Source organism: Pongo abelii, chromosome 6 (assembly GCF_028885655.2).
Source record: "Pongo abelii isolate AG06213 chromosome 6, NHGRI_mPonAbe1-v2.0_pri, whole genome shotgun sequence".
NCBI classification, from domain to species: domain Eukaryota; kingdom Metazoa; phylum Chordata; class Mammalia; order Primates; family Hominidae; genus Pongo; species Pongo abelii.
Genome location: NC_071991.2, coordinates 21,271,910 through 21,283,953, shown reverse-complemented (window position 1 = coordinate 21,283,953; position 12,044 = coordinate 21,271,910). Strand labels below are relative to the sequence as shown.

At 52.9% G+C, this 12,044-nt stretch overlaps 1 protein-coding gene across 18 annotated transcripts in view; it reads left to right on the top strand.

Moving 5' to 3' along the window:
- Window positions 1-12,044, top strand: part of RABGEF1 (RAB guanine nucleotide exchange factor 1) — a 172,276-nt gene that overhangs the window by 88,708 nt on the left and 71,524 nt on the right. For 5 of the 18 annotated variants that reach the window (XM_054560466.2, XM_063725701.1, XM_009242737.4 and 2 more), the window contains exon 1: window positions 8,546-8,644. The exons of 6 other annotated variants lie outside the window; for them this stretch is intronic. The gene's annotated coding sequence lies outside the window, so the exon portion shown is untranslated. Of the gene's footprint in view, window positions 1-8,536; window positions 8,645-12,044 lie in introns of those variants that run through there. 7 more of the 18 variants (XM_024250241.3, XM_009242736.4, XM_063725699.1 and 4 more) reach the window with 3 other exon arrangements.

The following is a 12,044-nucleotide window of genomic DNA, read 5'->3' as shown; positions in this document are numbered from 1 at the left end:
GGAGTTCGAGACCAGCCTGGCCAACATGGTGAAACCTCATCTCTACTAAAAGTACAAAAATTAGCCCAGCGTAGTGGCACGCAGCTGTAATCCCAGCTACTCAGGAGGCTGAGACAGGAGAATCTCTTGAACCCGGGAGGCAGAGATTGCGGTGAGTCGAGATCACGCCACTGCACTCCAGCATGGGCCACAGAGTGAGACTCTGTCTCAAAAAAAAAAAAAAAAAAAAGCCTGGAGCCCATCTTCCCTTGCTGGGAAACGTCATGTCCCTCCCTTGTGGCTGGGACAGAGAGCGAGAAGTGGCAGAGCTGTCACTGGACAAACAATGATGGTCCTTCCAGCGCCCACAAAGGAGCTGAGGCTCCATCCTGCAGGACAGGGGACTGTGAGGTCATCAGGCAGCGGAGTGACAGGGCTTCCTCTGTAAGCCAGGGGGATGGAGTGAGGGTGACAGGGAGGCTGAGGGCATCATGGATGCCTTTATTGTCTGGGCAGATGCTGTCAATGATCCCCGGCCGCTCTTGGGCTGGACGGTCCAGGTCACCTGGGCCAGTTGTTTGCTCTTGGGTGCTCCCCTGGCATGACCAAGCCCCCTGGAGAGAGGCCTGGGCCACTGATGGAGTGAGGGCCGCTTCGGCCACCCAGGCCTGGGAACGTCCAGGCTGGCAGAGGGCCCGCTGGAGGCTGGTGAGAGGCCCACTTACCATGACGAATAGGGGCCCTATCAGGCCACGCCAATTAGGCAAAATGGCGTGTCAGGGCGGGGCTATAAATATCTTGGCCAATGACCAGCCCAGGAATATAAATGGGGTTGTTCAACAAGCAGGGAAACATGTTTGGTTCAGACAGGATGGGTTTTTTGGGTTTTAAAAATATGTTCTGCCCTCTACGAAGACTTCAAGGTGGGTGGCAATGAGACCGGTGCCTGAGGGCTGGCTCCTTGTTCAGTCCCGGTTGGGGCAAGGGCCCATGAAATCAGAGTCTTGCAGGGGAAGTCCCTGGAAGGGCCAGTGCATTTGAAGCCCAGAAAAGACCTGAACCTGGCTTGAAGCTTTGTCCCTGGTCACAGGGCACCCTGGGTGAAGGAGCACGCTAGTGATCTGGTTTGGGGACACGCAGCCCAGTCGGGTATCAGAGGCACCAGGGTCAGGTAGAATCGTCTCCCAACACTGGCCGCTCTTCAGAGGTCTCTGCCCTGTTGTGGGTGTGCGGCTGGACAGGACGTCATGTGCAGGTTACAGGACAGGCAAAGAGAAGCAAGGGCCAAGGGAGAAGGGCAGGCACTTGGCGTGGCTGCAGTGTGGCCCTCTGCAGAGGGCATGGGAAACCTTGCAATTGACGCACCTTACAATCAATGACTTTTTTTTTTTAATAGCTCTGTCTCCCAGACTGGAGTGCAGTGATGTGACCCCAGCTCACTCCAACCTCTGCCCCCCGCGTTCAAGCGATTTTCCTGCCTCAGTCCCCCAAGTAGCTAGGACTACAGGCTTGTCCCACCATGCCTGGCTTATTTTTGTATTTTTTTTTTAGTAGAGATGGGGTTTTGCTATGTTGGCCAGGCTGGTCTTGAATGCCAGACCTCAAGTGATCTGCCCATGTTGGCCTCCCAACGTGCTGAGATTACAGGCGTGAGCCACCATGCCTGGCTAATTTTTTTTTTTTTTTTTTTAGTAGAGATGAGCCATGTTGGCCAGGCTGATCTTGAACTCCTGACCTCAAGTGATCCATCCACCTTGGCCTCCCGAACTGCTGGGATTACAGGTGTGAGCCACCGTGCCTGGCCCCAAAGAAGCACTTCTGTGGGAGACCAATGGGTGCATGATATTGGTGTCATTTCTCGGTCTTCAAAAATGATGGACACTGCTGGTCGCTGTGGCTTCCTCCTGCTCGGTTGGTCACTCCTGCACATGTCTGCAGTAGTGGTGCTCCTGGGGACCCCCTTGCCACCCCACAACACTGCTCACCACATGGCCAAACAGGTTCGTCTTTTTCCGTGTGATTTCTTCTTTTGCTAGAACATTTATAAAACTCCTTAGGAAGTTTCCGGAACGTTAAGGAAAATTTATGAATGCTTTTCCAGAGGCTAAAAAGAATTTATTTCCTACTAGCTAGTCTAGAATTGTATTACTTATTTATGTAAGTTTTAACTTTATAATCTGTCTGGAGGTCATTTTAGTGTTAGATATAAAGTGTTAGCTAATTTCCTCCCCCCTCGAATGCCTGCCCCATTTCCCATTGTTGTGTAGTGCTTGTGTTATCATGGATTGCATTTTTAGGTAGGATTGGTTCTTATACATAATTGCTCCTTTGTAGCCTATTCCAACTGTGTGTATCCCTGATCTCACTCCAGCATCACGCTATTAAATGATTGTTCCCTTAGACTATGTTTTATGGAAGACTTTATAGCATAGTAGTTTAGATTATGGGCTTTGAAGTCAAACTGGCAGAGATCCACATAAGACCTTTGCCACTTCATAAATGTGTGACCTTGGGCGAGTTACCTCACAGTTCCTCATCTGTAAAATGGACTTCTGGGAGATTGAAATGGTTTGGTTTTGTGCCCTCGCCCAAATCTCATGTCAAATTGTAATCCCTAAAGTTGGAGGTGAGGCCTGGTGAGAGGTGACTGGATCATTGTGGGGGGGATTTCCCCTTTGGTGCTGTTCTCGTGATGGTGAGTGAGTTATTGTGAAATCTGGTGGTTTAAAATGTGTAGCACCTCCCTCTCTCTCTCTTCCCTTTGCTATGGCCATGTGAAGACATGCCTGCTTTCCCTTCATCCTTCTGCCATGATTGTTCAGATGGCTGATAATAAGGCTGATAAAACATAAGCCTTATTATTGAGTAGAGGTGGTTGCTGTCCACTGTCAAAACTTGTATTTAGCATTGTACTGGAGTTCCTAGCCAATGCAGTAAGACAGGAAAAGGAAATGAAAGGGATGATGATGGAAAAAAACAAGACAACCCCGTCTGGGAGGTAAGGAGCGCCTCTGCCAGGAAGCCACCCCGTCTGGGAGGAAGAGAGGAGCGCCTCTGCCTGGCAGCCCCATCTGGGAGGTGAGGAGCGCCTCTGCCCTGCCGCCCCGTCTGGGAATTGAGGAGCGCCTCTGCCTGGCCGCCCCGTCTGGGAGGTGAGGAGTGCCTCTGCCTGGCTGCCACCCCGTCTGGGAGGAAGTGAGGAGCGCCTCTGCCCAGCCGCCCCATCTGGGAGGTGAGGAGCGTCTCTGCCCGGCCGCCCCGTCTGGGAAGTGAGGAGTGCCTCTGCCTGGCTGCCACCCCGTCTGGGAGGAAGTGAGGGGCGCCTCTGCCCGGCCGCCCCGTCTGGGAAGTGAGGAGCGCCTCTGCCCGGCAGCCCATCGTCTGGGAGGTGAGGAGCGCCTCTGCCTGGCCGCCCCATCTGGGAAGTGAGGAGCGCCTCTACCCGGCCGCCCCGTCTGGGAGGTGAGGAGCACCTCTGCCTGGCTGCCACCCCGTCTGGGAGGAAGTGAGGAGCGCCTCTGCCCGGCCGCCCCATCTGGGAGGTGAGGAGCGTCTCTGCCCGGACACCCCATCTGGGATGTGAGGAGCGCCTCTGCCTGGCTGCCACCTCGTCTGGGAGGAAGTGAGGAGCGCCTCTGCCCGGCCGCCCCGTCTGGGAAGTGAGGAGCGCCTCTGCCCGGCCGCCCCATCTGGGAGGTGAGGAGCGCCTCTGCCCAGCCGCCCCGTCTGGGAGGTGAGGAGCGCCTCTGTCTGGCTGCCACCCCGTCTGGGAGGAAGTGAGGAGCGCCTCTGCCCGGCCGCCCCATCTAGGAGGTGAGGAGTGTCTCTGCCCGGCCGCCCCATCTGGGATGTGAGGAGCGCCTCTGCCTGGCTGCCACCCCGTCTGGGAGGAAGTGAGGAGCGCCTCTGCCCGGCCGCCCCGTCTGGGAAGTGAGGAGCGTCTCTGCCTGGCCACCCCATCTGGGAGGTGAGGAGCGCCTCTACTCGGCCACCCATCGTCTGGGACGTGAGGAGCGCCTCTGCCCGGCCACCCTGTCTGGGATGTGAGGAGCGCCTCTACCCGGCCACACATCGTCTGGGATGTGAGGAGCGCCTCTGCCCGGCCTCCCCGTCTGGGAAGTGAGGAGCGCCTCTGCCCAGCTGCCCTGTCTGGGAGGTGAGGAGCGCCTCTGCCCAGCCGCCCTGTCTGGGAGGTGTACCCAACAGCTCCGAAGAGACAGCGACCATCGGGAGCGGGCCATGAGGACGATGGCGGTTTTGTTGAAAAGAAGGGGGGGAAGTGTGGGGAAAGGAAGGAGAGATCAGATTGTTGCTGTGTCTGTGTAGAAAGGGGTGGGCATAGCTGTGTCTGTGTAGAAAGGGGTGGGCATAAGAGACTCCATTTTGTTCTGACTAGGAGAAATTCTTCTGCCTTGGGATGCTGTTGATCTATGGCCTTTCCCCCAGTCCCCTGCTCTCTGAAACATGTGCTGTGTCAACTCAGGGTTAAATGAATTAAGGGCGGTGCAAGATGTGCTTTGTTAAACAGATACTTGAAGGCAGCATGCTCGTTAAGAGTCATCACCACTCCCTAATCTCAAGTACCCAGGGACACAAACACTGCAGAAGGCCGCAGTGTCCTCTGCCTAGGAAAACCAGAGACCTTTGTTCATGTGTTTATCTCCTGACCTTCTCTCCACTATTATCCTATGACCCTCCCATATCCCCCTCTCTGAGAAACACCCAAGAATCATCAATAAATACTTAAAAAAAAAAAAAAAAGAAACAAGACAAAAAACAAAGCCTCAGTGGGCATCCTGACATTCACTCCTGCCTTAGATAGACTCAAGACCCCTAGTCATAGGTAATACCAGACCCCCTAGGTCTTCACCCATGCACACACTTTCTCAGATAAACCCTATCCCCAGAAAATTACTATGGAGTACAGCAGAAAATACTGAGAAAGGAGAAACAAGGATGGAAAGCAAGGACAGGAATGTTCCTTTAGCAAAAGTTCTTTCACATATGAGGTAGAGGTGGTGATGGATGGTCTCAGTGCAGTGAACAACCTATACCACCACTATGGGGCCATTTAACTTGCCCTATAGACAGAAGAAGGGGAGTGGTAAGAGCATTTTGGGCAAATAACACAATGTGAGCAAGAGCACTAAGATAGTAAATTCAGTAAGTGAAAGGACACTGAAGGCTTGAGCTCTAGAGCAGTGATAATGAGGTTGAGGTGGAGAGACCTGATTTAAGAGCTATCAGGGTTAGAATGGGTAGGACTTGGCAGGTGATGAGGGTGAGGTAGGTGGATCACTTGAGGCCAGGAGTTCGAGACCAGCTCACTACAACATGGTGAAACCCCATCTCTACTAAAAATACAAAAATTAGCCGGGTGTGGTGGCTTGCGCCTGTAATCCCAGCTACTCAGGAAGCTGAGGTAGGAGAATCGGTTGAACCCGGGAGGCAGAAGTTGCAGTGAGCCAAGTTTGTGCCACTGCAGTCCAGCCTGGGCGGCAGAGCGAGACTCCGTCTCAAAAAACAAAACAAAATTTTATTTTTATTTATCTAATTATACACACATACACAGACACCTACGTATACAGACATACACACGTACACACACACATACAAATATATATATGTGCTCTGATGCACTGGGGCTTCCACTGCTCTTACTTAATGTGGGTGATACTATCATCATTATATATATATATAGGGGGGCGACAGAGAGAGAGAGAGAGAGAGAGAGAGAGAGAGAGACAGAGACAGAGAGAGAGAGAGAGACAGAGAGAGAGAGAGAGAGAGACAGAGAGAGAGAGAGAGAGAGAGAGAGAGAGAGAGAGAGACAGAGAGAGAGAGATGGGATCTTGCTGTGTTGCCCAGACTGGTCTCAAGCTCCTGGCTTTAGGCAATCCTCCCACCTTGGCCTCCCAAAATGCTGGTAATACAGTATTTATTTATTGCTCTGTCAACCAGGCTGGAGTGCAGTGGCATGATCACTGCTCACTGCAGCCTCAACCTGCCAGGCTCATGTGATCCTATCACCTCGGCCTCCAGAGTAGCTGGGACTACAGGTACAGGCCACCACACCTGGCTAATTTTTGTATTTTTAGTAGAGGTGGCGTTTCACCATGTTGGCCAGGCTGGTCTCAAACTCCTGACCTCAGGTGATCAGCCTGCCTCGGCCTCCCAAAGTGCTGGGATTACAGGCGTGAGCCACCATGCCCGGCCAGTCCTCTCTATCTTAACCTTCACAAATAAACTTTGAAATGATATTCAGTTTTTGTTACTGCTTTCCTCAGGCCTTTTCTGTCTTTAACACCAACCTCTTCTGCTCAGCCCATTGAACACTCATTCTGGGCCCAGGGGCCTAGGCTCATGCCTGTAATCCCAGCACTTTGGGAGGCCGGGGTGGGCAGATTGCTTGAGTCCAGGAGTTCGAGACCAGCCAGGGCGACATGGCAAAACCTTGTCTCTACAAAAAACCCCCCAAAACTAGCTGGGTGTGGTGGCACACACCTATCATCCCAGCTACTAGGGAGGTGGAGGCAGAAGGATCACTTCAGCCAGGGAGTTGGAGGCTGGAGTGCGCCAAGATTGCACCACTGTGCTCCAGCCTGGGCAACAGAGTGAGACTCTACCTCAAAAAAAAAAAAAAAAAAAGATACACTCATTCTGTTTCACAGAATGGTTTATAGAATGGTGTGTTGCCTGATTCTGTAATCCTAAAAGTCAGTTAAGAGCTTTAAAGTAAATGTTATTCTGTTTTTCAGTAATAGCAATTACCACCATCTAATGTACTACTGTAAATAATTATTGTTTATTCCCTCCTCCACCTCCTCAACACAGGTACTTTGTGTTTTTTTGTTTTGTGTTTTTTTTTTGAGGCGGAGTTTCACTCTTGTTGCCCGAGCTGGAGTGCAATGGCGCAATCTCAGCTCACTGCAACCTCCGCTTCCCGGGCTCAAGTGATTCTCCTGCCTCAGCCTCCCAAGTTGCTGGGATTGCAGGCATGTGCCACCATGTCTGGCTAATTTTGTATTTTTAGTAGAGACGGGGTTTCTCCATGTTGGTCAGGCTGGTCTTGAACTCCCGACCTCAGGTGATCTGCCTGCCTCGGCTTCCCAAAGTGCTAGGATTACAGGCGTGAGCCACTGCGCCTGGCCTTACTTTTGTTTTATACTCTGTTGTACCCTCAGCATAGCACACCTTAGGCACTTAGGAAGAATCTGAGAAACGAATCAGTTAATCCCTACTTTACCAATAATGAATAAAGACTGAGAAACTCGGCCGGGCGCCGTGGCTCACACCTATAATCCTAGCACTCTGGGAGGCCAAGGTGGGTGGATCACTTGAGGTCAGAATTCAAAACCAGCCTGGCCAACATGGTGAAAACCTGTCTCGACTAAAAATACAAAAAAAAATATGAGCTGGGCATGGTGGCGGGCGCCTGTAATTCCAGCTACTCGGGAGGCTGAGGTGGGAGAATCGCTTGAACCTAGGAGGCGGAGGTTGCAGGGAGCCGATCGCACGACTGAACTCCAGTGTGGGCGACAGAGTGACACTCTCAAAAAAAAAAAAAAAAGACTGAAAAATTAGGCAACCTGTCCAAGAACACTACAGTGACAATTAGCAAAGCTGGGATTTCAACCCAGGACTATCTCACAGCCACAGCATAGTATTTTCTTTTTGTTCTTGTTGTGACTGCACGTTACGCCATACATGGCATCCAGGACGCATAGCAATGAGTATTTAACATTCCTTACATGGGAATCACGTAAAGAATCAGGTAAACACGATTCGTGACTCAACCATTAATACTTTGTGACACTGGCTAATTTATTTAACTTCTGGATGTCGGTTATGTTTTTTTTGAGACAGGATCTCGCTCTGCTGTCACCCGGGCTGGAGTTCAGTGGAGGGATCTCTGCACCCTCAACTTTCTGGGCTATCAAGCGATCCTCCCACCTCAGCCTCCCCGGTAGTTGGGACCACAGGTGCCCGCCATCATGCTCGGCTGATTTGTAAAATTTCTTTTGCAGAGACGGTGATCTTGCTCTGTGGCCCAGGCTGGTCTCGAACTCCTGGACTCAAGCGATCCTCCTGCCTGGGCCTCCTAAAGATTCAGCTGCTTTTGGATCAACCGATCGCCTTAAGACCTTTTAACTCGAACACCTGTCACATCCTAGGATCCGCGAATGGCTGAAAGTCAGAGTTTTTGAAGCGTCCCTCGGCGCAGTGGCTCCGCTCCACCTCCCATTCGCGCTACCACCGCGGCCGCAGCCCCAGGAGTCGCCGCGGGGCCAGCGTCGCCCTCCAGGTGCTGCGCGTCGGAAGCCGGAAGCAGGGACTGAGCCACAGACGAGGAAACGCCGGTTTCTCCGGGGCTCCCCAGCGCCCCATCTTTAGCCTGGAGGCCGCCCTCTTCCATTTGCTCTTGGGCGTCAGGGCGGTACCCCACTCCGCTAGACCCTTTGGATCCGCTAGCACTTCCTCCTGTCCAGCGTCAAAGGCCCCGGAAGTGACGTTTACGCGCCGTGCGTAACGTGCGTTCGCTGGCGGTGCCGGGGGCGGGGCGAGCAGGAGGGTGGGTGTGAGGCGGGAGCTGGCCGCGGAGCCCAGACCTACCCGAGCGAAGTGGGCGAGCGGCGGTTTGGACGCCGGCGGAGACGCGGGCGAGGTACGGAGCGGACGGGCTGGGGCTAAGAGCTGCTCCGCTCTCAGCTACAGGAGCGGGGCGGCGGGGCATCTCGGGCTGGGGGTGGCAGGGCGGTCAGTCCGTGCAGTCCGCGCGGCCAGGGCAGTTGCGCGTCGGTGTCTACCGCTGTCCTTCGTCCCACATTCCGTCTCCGTCAGCGCCGCCTTCCCTGTTCCAGGCCGCCCTCGGCTCCCTTAATCCTCACAGTGCGCCGCTTCTCCGTCCCAGACACTAGTTGCTGGGATCTCCAGCGCCGGCCGAGCCCCGACGGCCTGACGCGGAGCATTTCCTGGCCGCCTCCCTCTCCGGTGGCTCCCCTCGGCCTGGCTCCCACCTTCCGTCCAGGCCGCTGGCTCCGAAGCAGCGTCTGTGGTCGCACCGGGCACCTCCCACGACCTCCCCGGAACGCGCTGGTATGGGACGCTCGGACCCAGACCACAGCTCCCGGCCGCGGCAGGGGCGCCGGGACTTGATCCCACGTCACCCTGGGGGGCAGAAGTGTCCCGGAGTTGGGAGGGGATTTGAAGCCTGTGGTCCTAACTTCCACCCCGTGGCTGAGGGCGAGGCTGCGGGGCTGGGGTTAGGAGCAGAAGTCCCTACTTCCGAACCGTCTGGGAGGAGAACCGAGGGATGCCCATCACGGCAGTTTAGGGAGAGAGAGGGAGGGACTCTGCCGCTTTGGAGGCTAGGTCATAGGCAGCTGGCAGTGTCTCAGCGCGGGTGACCAATCCTTGCGGTTGGGAAATGTGTCGTGGGCGCCCGTGGGCTCGTTTTGCCTTTGATATTAGATAGGAAATTTTCCCAGGACGAGTTTACCGGAGCACCTTGGGAGTTGGTTTTTGGCTTAGAGAGCTGCTTTCCCCCCTCTAAACCTAGAACTGCTTTGTTTTTCTTTATTATTTTTTTCGAGATGGGATCTCACAATGTTGCCCAGCAGGTGTGAAACTCCTGGCCTTAAGCGATCCTCCTGCCTCGGCCTCCCAGAGTGTTGAGATTACAGGCGTGAGCCATTGCGCGGCTTTAACTGCTGTTAAAGAGTCTGTTCCGGCCGGGTGCGGTGGCTCACCTCTGTAATCCCAGCGTTTGGAAGACCGAGACGGGCGGATCATGAGGTCAGGAGATTGAGACCATCCTGCCTAACACGGTGAAACCCCATCTCTACTACAAATACAAAAAAAAAAAAAAAAAATTTTGCCGGGCGTGGCGGCGGGCACCTGTAGTCCCAGCTACTCTGGAGGCTGAGGCAGGAGAATGGCATGAACCCGGGAGGCGGAGGTTGCAGTGAGCCGAAATCATGCCATTGCACTCCAGCCTGGGCGACAGAGCTAGACTCCATCTCAAAAAAAAAAAAAGAGTCTGTTCCTTAAAATTGTTGTACCAAGAAACTTGCCAGAGATGCAAGAAAATGTGATTATATTGTTAATATTTAATGATAAATAACATTTTGCTTTTAAGAGTTACTGATTCATATCCGCAGGATTAAGGAATGTTCAGGATTTGAATTTTTAATGACCTTCCAAGCAGTCATGTTTCTGCTCTCTAGAAGTTAGCCAGCTGAGGAGAAGGGACAGTCAAGATACTTTCAATACAGTGTGGTAAGGAGTGTGAGCTAAGATGGAGCACCGAGGAAGGAGCCGGGCATTTAGGCCATGCTGTTGGGTGTGGAGCCTGGAAGGGATCAGGGAATACTTTCTGCATGTGTCTTGAAGAATGAGTAGCATTCAGACTAACAGGGTGGAGTGAGGGAGAGGGGGGAATCAAAGGAGAGGAGGCCAGTAACTACAAGGAGGTGCCTATTTATTAATTTATTTATTTAGAGGGTCTCACTTTGTCACCGAGGCTGGAGTACAGTGACACGACGAGTCACTGAAGTCTCAACTGCCTGGGCTCAAGTGATCCTCCCACCTCAGCCTCCCGAGTAGCTAAGACTGCAGATGCGTGCCACCACACTCAGCTGATTTTTAAAGATTTTGTAAAGATGTTGTCTTGCTGTGTTGCCCAGCCTGGTCTCAAACTCCTGGACTCAAACAATCCTCCTGCCTCAAGCGTCCCAAGTGCTGAAATTACAGGCATCAGCTACCGAGCCTGGAGGGTGGGTATTAAAGTGAAAAAGTACAGGACAGAGATGTAGGATCTCAGGCTTCATCTGATGGTGACAGAACCAGGGAAAGTTTTTTAGCTGGGTCCTTGTGTGGTTAAAATGGGTCTCTCTGGCCGGGCATGGTGGCTCACGCCTGTAATCCCAGCACTTTGGGAGGCTGAGGCGGGCGGATCACGAGGTCAGGAGTTCGAGACCAGCCTGAGCAACATGGTGAAACCCCGTCTCTACTAAAAACACTAAAATTAGCTGAGTGTGGTGGAGCCTGCCTGTAATGCTAGCTACTCAGGAGGCTGAGGTAGGAGAATTGCTTGAACCTAGGAGGCTGAGTTTGTGGTGAGCCAAGATTGCACCAGTGCACTCCAGCCTGGGCGACAAAGCGAGACTTCGTCTCAAAAAAAAAAAGAAAAAAATTTAAAAAAAAAAAAAAAGGGCTCTCTCTCTCTCCCTTTCTCCCAGGCTGGAATGCAGTGGCAGGAACACAGCTCACTGCGGCCTCCACCACGCATGCTTAAGCTATCCTCTTGTCTCAGCCTCCCAAGTAGCTGGGACCACAGGCCTGCCACCTACTAATTTAGCTTGCCTGGCTAAATGTTTTTTTTCTTTTTTTGATACGGAATCTGGCTCTGTCGCCCAGGCTGGAGTGCAGTGGCGCCATCTCGGCTCACTGCAAGCTCCGCCTCCCGGGTTCACGCCATTCTCCTGCCTCAGCCTCCTGAATAGCTGGGACTACAGGTGCCCACCACCATGCCTGGCTAATTTTTTGTATTTTTAGTAGAGACGGGGTTTCACCGTGTTAGCCAGGATGGTCTCAATCTCCTGACCTCGTGATCCACCCTCCTTGGCATTCCAAAGTGCTGGGATTACAGGTGTGAGCCACCACACCTGGCCTAATTTTTTTTGTAGAGATGGAATCCTTATATGTTTCCCAGGGTGCTCTCCAACCCCTTGCCTCAAGTGATTCTCTAGCCTCGGCCTCCTAAAGTGTTGGGATTACAAACATGAGCCACTGCACCCGGCCCTAAAATGGAATTTTATGTAGCTCTTACACACAGGCAGCTATGTAGCTGATAAGGATAAATGTTTTCAGTGTAGTGCTTGATTATTTGCTTTTTTCTTTTCTTTTCTTTATTTTTTTTTTTAAGACGGAGTCTTGCTCTGTGACCGGGCTGGAGTGCAGTGGCGTGATCTTGGCCACTGCAACGTCTGCCTCCTGGGTTCAAGCGATTTGCGTGTCTCAGCCTTCTGAGTAGCTGGGACTGACTATAGGCATGCGCCACCATG